A 6,619-nucleotide genomic window follows, 5' to 3' on the forward strand; every position below is an offset into this window, starting at 1 on the left:
TAAATTTCAAGGTAACAACAATTTCAAGGTAGCAGCAGCCTTGCATTAAGTAGATGCTTCTCTTTAAATACACAAGCCAATATTCTGCTTTCTCAATATTTCCTTAGCTATAAACTGTAGGTCACCCAGCTCCTCCTTCCACTTCCTCCAAGCAGGATTGGTGCCATTTCAACCTTTTGCAAGATCCTAAAAGATCCATGAGATTTCCTCAGAAAAGCAGCCTAGATGTGGCTGCCCATGTGGGATTAGAGTTGAACACAAGGATTGTGCAGATGTGAGGGGAAAGCTTCTGCTTCCAGGACCAGCAGTTTTACCAGTCCCACCACAGCACGTGATGGTTCTTGCTGGATCAGCACAACCTCCCTGTGAGCTGCTTCCTCCTTAATCAGGCTGATGATCAGGACACTTGGGAATGTTTCTCTCGTTTCTCCACTTCTCTGTACAGCACTTCCATCAGCCCTCAAGCATCCCCAGATGAGTTTTCAGTATGCATATGAAAATTGCAGCTGCTGAGATCCTCTCTGGGACCGTCTCAAACGCTCTCAGTTTGCATTCACAGTGTCAGAATTGTTCGTGCTGCTCTCATCTCCACGAGTGCTGTGGCTGCTGAGAAGAAATGCCCACTTCTCAGAGGCTTTCTCCCCCTTCAGCCTCTTCCCAAGGAGGTGACAAAAGTCCTTCTTTGCACTTGTTCTGCAGCACAATCCCCTCAGAGACCTCGAATATTGTACTTGACCATCACATTGCTCGGCAAAGTGGGAACAGGCTTGTTCTGTGTCTCTCTCCCAAGGCCTGGGAGGGTATCACATTATCTCCCCCTTCCCACACTATCTCAGCCTCCACTCTTCCCTCATTTAACAATGCATCACCACGTCTTCACTTAAGAACATGATAGCTCTTTAAAGACTTTCTGTTCCTCTCTCTCTTGGAATTACACAGTTAAATCCATTTGGCGTCTTGTCAGTTTACTCTTCCTGAATACTAATTTTTTTTCCCTTTAAATAAGTAGTCACTAGGTTGTGTCATTAAGAATTTTGGCAATGCTTAAGCCTGAAAAATAAATAAAAATATGAGTAAAGTGATTTCTGATTGTGCTCCCACACAAGAGGCCACAATGTCCTACATAATCAGCCTCTTTCCATATGTACAAAAAATTAATTTCCATTCTGTATTAAAAATTGCACCTTGTTGAACCAGATTGACACTAAAATCATTTTAAATGGAAAGATGATATTAAATGTATCAAAACCACCTTCACGGCTATTCAGGTACCAAAGGGAGAAAAATAAAAGGAACTATGGAGTATTGATGAGGAGGTTATTACTAATGGCTTGAAAATTTAGCAGTCCCCAGGCAGAGTGTGTCTTGGAGTGGGGAAGTGGCTTGAAGGTGAGTTGAGCATGGATCAGCTGGGCACACAGAGTGCTGAACTTTCCACCAACCTGCTGTGTGAGCTGAGCAGACCTCTGCCTTGTTTTCCCTGGTGCCAAGGAAAGGAGCCACAGAACTCTGTGCGGATGAGGATTAATCTCATTGCAGCTTGGTTACTTTAACGTGGTGTGAAGCTTCACAGCTTTAGGTGGGTTTTTTTCCTGAAATGAGGAGCTGTTTGCACCCAACTGGTTGTGCTGGTGGGCAGCCAAGGTGCCTGGGGACTGTGATCACCCAAAAAGTCATTAGCAGAGCAAGGATTGAGACCTGTCCCATGGCCAGTGTTAGGCCATCCCACCTCCCCATTGTGTGCTGTCCTAGCAAAGGAAAAGGGTTTTGGAGAGAGAGTCTGTGTCTGCTGAAAATGGCAAGCTGGTGGTTTGAGCCTTTCCTTGTGCCCACCCACAGAATCAGAGCCGGATTCCTTCTCTCTTTGAAGCTGACTAACGTGGTTTTTCACATAAAATCCATTTACTCAGGCTGTATGCGGGAGGAAGAAGGGTGAACTTCCCCATAATGCTCAAAAAACACTTTGATATCCTAGCCTGGAAGGCACCATCGAAGTGCAATGGATAATTATTAATGAATTAACTAAATGATTAATTTAGTTAAAAGCTAAATTATTTAATTATTCATTAAATTAGCCCCAAATGCGACAGCAGCGCTGAGACAAGCACTCAGTCTGCAGAGCAGTAAAACAACTGGCATTAAAAAGTTGTTTTCCCCATTATTTAATGAATTAAAGCTTTGGTCATAAACAAGTCATCCAGCAGCCTTTCAGTCATGGGACAAGTGATGCCTCTCTGGTGTGTCATTACAGATGATAGCAGTGAGAGATTGGAGACAAGATGAGGTCGTTCCTAATGAAGATGAACTTAACCTTTTTGGTAGTGGGATGTCTAAAACTAATTAATTGTATTCTTAGAAACTCTAACAGAGGTGATTAAAGATACGTCATTTAGCAGAAAAGTCCCTCAGGAGAACAATCGAGGGTTTACCAAAACTGCAGAGGTTTTTCAGAACTTGAGCACATTTTTTAAGTAGGACCACATGTGAGAGAAAGAGGGAAAGTGAAGCCAGATTCATTTCTGGTGTGAGGCTCTACTGAACTCAAACACAATAAAAAATAATTTGGGCTTGCTCATTTTTCAGCTGCACCTCTAAGCCAGGCTTTTAGCATGTCCCTCTTCAAACAAAACTAAATGAAAGCAAAAATGAGGATGGGCTGTCTTTCGCTGTGTGAGGGTTTACCTCCTCTGCCATCAGAGAAGCTTTAAAATAATCCCTTTTTTGAGCACATTTGCAGGTGTGGCTGCACAGGAGACCCAGCTGGAGGTCACTCAGAGCAGGGTGCCACCTCAGACAGGCAGCACAGGCACTCAGAGGGAGTTCTTTTAAGATCATCATTTGAATGCACCAGGCAGACCTCTGCAGAGCAAAAATGGCCTCTGAGGAGTTGTTGAACATAAGTTCAAGGGCAGGTGTTCAGGTAATACTCCAAGTGCAGTGGACACAGTGAGAAATAATTTCTCTGGCTCATCAAGGGTTTCATGGATTTTATTTGTTCGTGGAACCACTGTAGCATGTTCCTTTCCCCCCCAAAATAACAGCTGAGAGGAAATGACTGCAAAGGAGCATTTCTGTGCTGGTGGGCTCTCATCCAGGATGTGGGAGATCAGAGTTGAAGCCAGGCTTGGGCTGAGCTTCCATGTGCTCCCCCAGCTGCCTCTCCACATGGAGCAGTCCCAGCAGAGACTGGAGGAGCTCTGCTCCAGGGCAGTGGTAGGGAAATGCCTCTGGGATGTGGGAGAACAACTCTCTGCTTCCAGGATCCCAGGAGTGTGTATTTCCCATTCTTTAGGAGCATGGCCCAGTTAGCTGTTTGCATCTTTCATTTTGGAGGTTAGAAAACTTCCCCAACAAGCATTTTGATGAATTTGCTGTAAAACATGTTTTCTTTTCTGGCATACTAATGTTTGTGAACAGAAAGATGCTCCATCAAAAATCCTCAGCCAGCTTTAGACAGCACATAAAGCAACAGACCAACCTCCATGCCTCAAAGCACCTCTGGTCTTCCTTTCTCCCTGGAGACTGCAAGGACTGGCCCAGTCAGATGTGTTGGGTTGACCTGAGCAATCAGAAATGTTCCTGGCAGGGAAACACCTCCTCAGCCTCTTTGCAATGCAGTGACTTTCCTTCTCTGCTGAGCCCTGTGTTCCCTTTGCTCCCCAGTTCCCTTCTGGGCACACAGGAGGTTCACTGGCGCTGCTATTATCCTCTGACAGGGCAGAAAGGAGCCCAGCTGCACTTGGGAACAGCTATTAAATAGCCAGATCCATGCAGTCTCACCATTTAGACCATCTGTCAGCCGCTGGAGTCCAGTCCTTGATTCAGCAACATCCCGAACAGACAATTAAATCTATCATCCTAACTTGTCCTATTGAATCTGCTGGCAGGCACAAGGCTGGAGTTATGTCTGTCCTTGAGATATTAGACCCCTTATTCTCCTCTAGTGCTTCAAATAAAATAGTTGGAAGCCAATTTCTTGCAAAGTTCACTGGTTTTCCACCTGCAGAGCAGCTGTGGGCAAAGGGCCTTGTGTTTTATGACTATTAATAATTCTAGCCTGTGCTACAAAAATATATGAGAAACTTCAGCAATTTTTTTCAGTTCAGTACTTGAATTCTAGAATTAGACTTTGAGACATCTTGTTTCACACATACTGCAGGGGCGGAGAATGGAGACAAGTTGTCATGCATGAATGAAGATGCTGGGAATTAGATGAAAGAGATTTTCCCACCTCCTAATAAAAGTCAAAAGTGACTCATCTGAAATACAGGAGATTAACAGTGGCCAATAATTTCAGTGCTGCTTGGATAAAGTTTGATGTTGGATATTCTTATGAAAAATACAACCCAAGAAAATCTGTGTGAAGCACCCGAGAGCCAGAAACTTGATGGTTTCATGTTAGAACCATTTTAGGCCAAAATTTTAAAACAGAACTCTCTCTGCTCTTTTCTTCCTCAAATCCACGGTTCCCTAAATCTGAAAAAGCTTTTAGATGGATTTTTTGGTCTCTTCCTAAAACAGGAATTGACAGGTTTCAGAACACCTATTTTGTAAAGGAAGAAAGAAAAATGGTCTCAGGTTAGTGGCCATTAATATGCCAGCTACATAAATCAGATATCTTCTACCCTGGACCTTAAAATTAAAAATAAAATGTCTACATGACACAATGAAAAGTAGGAAAATAATCACCAGTAGACCTTTATTTCCCCCAAGTTGCACAGAGGAACTGTGGAAACATTAACTATAAAGGCATTTAAGGAGGCATCACTTACATTTATCAGGATTTCTGGCTGACAAAGTGTTACTTTAAACTGATTTGTAGCATCCATCAAAAAATAGGTGTTCAAATGAAAAGATTTAGATTTTTAATGCAGGTTCATAAAATCCCAAGGACTTTTGGGCAGTGAACAACGAGGTCAGCACCCTCAGCCAGGATGCTCTACAGACTCCAGAGGTTCTGTGTCACTATTTATTGCTGCAGGGAGGTATTTCAGGTTGCTTTACATCACTGAGATCTCAAAAGCTCACTGGGGTTTGTCCTGGGTTCTTAGAACCACCTGTAATTTTCAGCTCTGCAACCAGGTGGGAGGGGACTTGCAGCTGGTGTAGTCCAGGAATTTGGCTTGGAAGCAACAGGAGCTGCCTTGGCACCAGCAGACAGATTCTAGAAGGGTTTTATTAGTGTGTTGTGCAAGGAAATGATCTGTTTCTTCTCAGTTTCAAGAGGGAAGATGCCATACATTTTGTCTTTTTGAGGCTGCAGTGGGAGAGGTTTCCTGGCTCATTCAGGTGCAACTGTCAGTGAAGGAAGCAACAAGTTCCTGATTTGTTTCCAGGATTTGCTTCCAGAAACAAATCCTGTCCCAACTACAGTCCTTCTGTAGATCAAGAGGAGAGCAACAGGTCAATGGGGTCTCCTCCACCCTTCTGCATGAAGACAAACTATGTGCTAAGACTTCTGTTCTGAAGCCTTTTAAATGGGATCCCTGGAAAAAAAAAAAAGCCCCAGAACCTTTTCTCTGTGAAACCTTTTCTCCATTCAGCTCGTATTGCAGCTGAGCTGCTTTACAGACAGGGGAAGAAATCCCCAGCTCCATTTCAAGCTGGGGATTTGCAGACCTGAAGGTCTCAGCCTCTTTAGTGGGAGAGTGTTAAGAGAGATGACATAATCATATATTAACTGCACAATAAGTTACTTACTCCTCTTACTCCTCTCTCTGACACTGAAACTTGGCTCTGGGGAGGCAGCCAGACCATTGTCTGTTTGAAGGAGCAAAGGTGAGGCCTCACACTGGGGTTTCTATGAATATTTCATAGCTCAGAGCAGTAACCTGTCTGTTCCCTTACAGATGCCTAGCTAAGCTTTAAACAAAATGCAGAATGGAGCTATAAGCAGATGTACATTTCCTTAAATTCTCCTTTGTACATCAGTAAGCTGACTGAAATTGCACAGAGTGTGAAAACATTGTACAGAGTGGAGGCAGAAGGGAGGAAAAGAGATCTCGAGGGTCTGACAGCAATTTTCTGGAACTCTTGTCAAATGAGAGGGAAGCACATCATCAAAACTCTCATAACAAACCTCACCTGCCGCCTGTGCCCTGCACAGGGATGTTCTCCCTGGGGCAGTGGCACTGGTCCCAGGGCAGGAGACACCAGTTCCAGGTGATGCTGGGGGAGAAGAGCTGTCCTGTGCTGCCCATGACACACAAACAGCAGCTTGGGCTCCACTGTCAAAGGCAAGGGTAACTTGTGCCTGTAACAGTGACTGCCCTCTCTGTGACTCTTCCCTTTTCATGCGCTCAGCACTTTCACTCCAGCCTGTTTCTTTGGAAGATATGACTAGAATAAAATGATGAAAAAAAATCCAAAGTATTTCTCAATAGTGTTTTATGCCCTGTACTGGTCTTAACCTCTAGCAGAGTTCCCCAGAATTATCATTGATGGTGGCCTATGGATTGACTTTAAATTTTGTTACCTGGCTTTTTCTGGACTTCTTCACAGTATTAAGTACTGGTGGTTCTGCAGTAAAAAGTGAAAATTCCGTGTAGTTTTTTGTTATTAAGATAATGAAAGCTTGCAGCAGGTTTTTTTTTTTTTTTTAATAGCAGAGTTTTTCACA

Source organism: Geospiza fortis, unplaced genomic scaffold (assembly GCF_000277835.1).
Source record: "Geospiza fortis unplaced genomic scaffold, GeoFor_1.0 scaffold1081, whole genome shotgun sequence".
Taxonomy (NCBI): Eukaryota; Metazoa; Chordata; class Aves; order Passeriformes; family Thraupidae; genus Geospiza; species Geospiza fortis.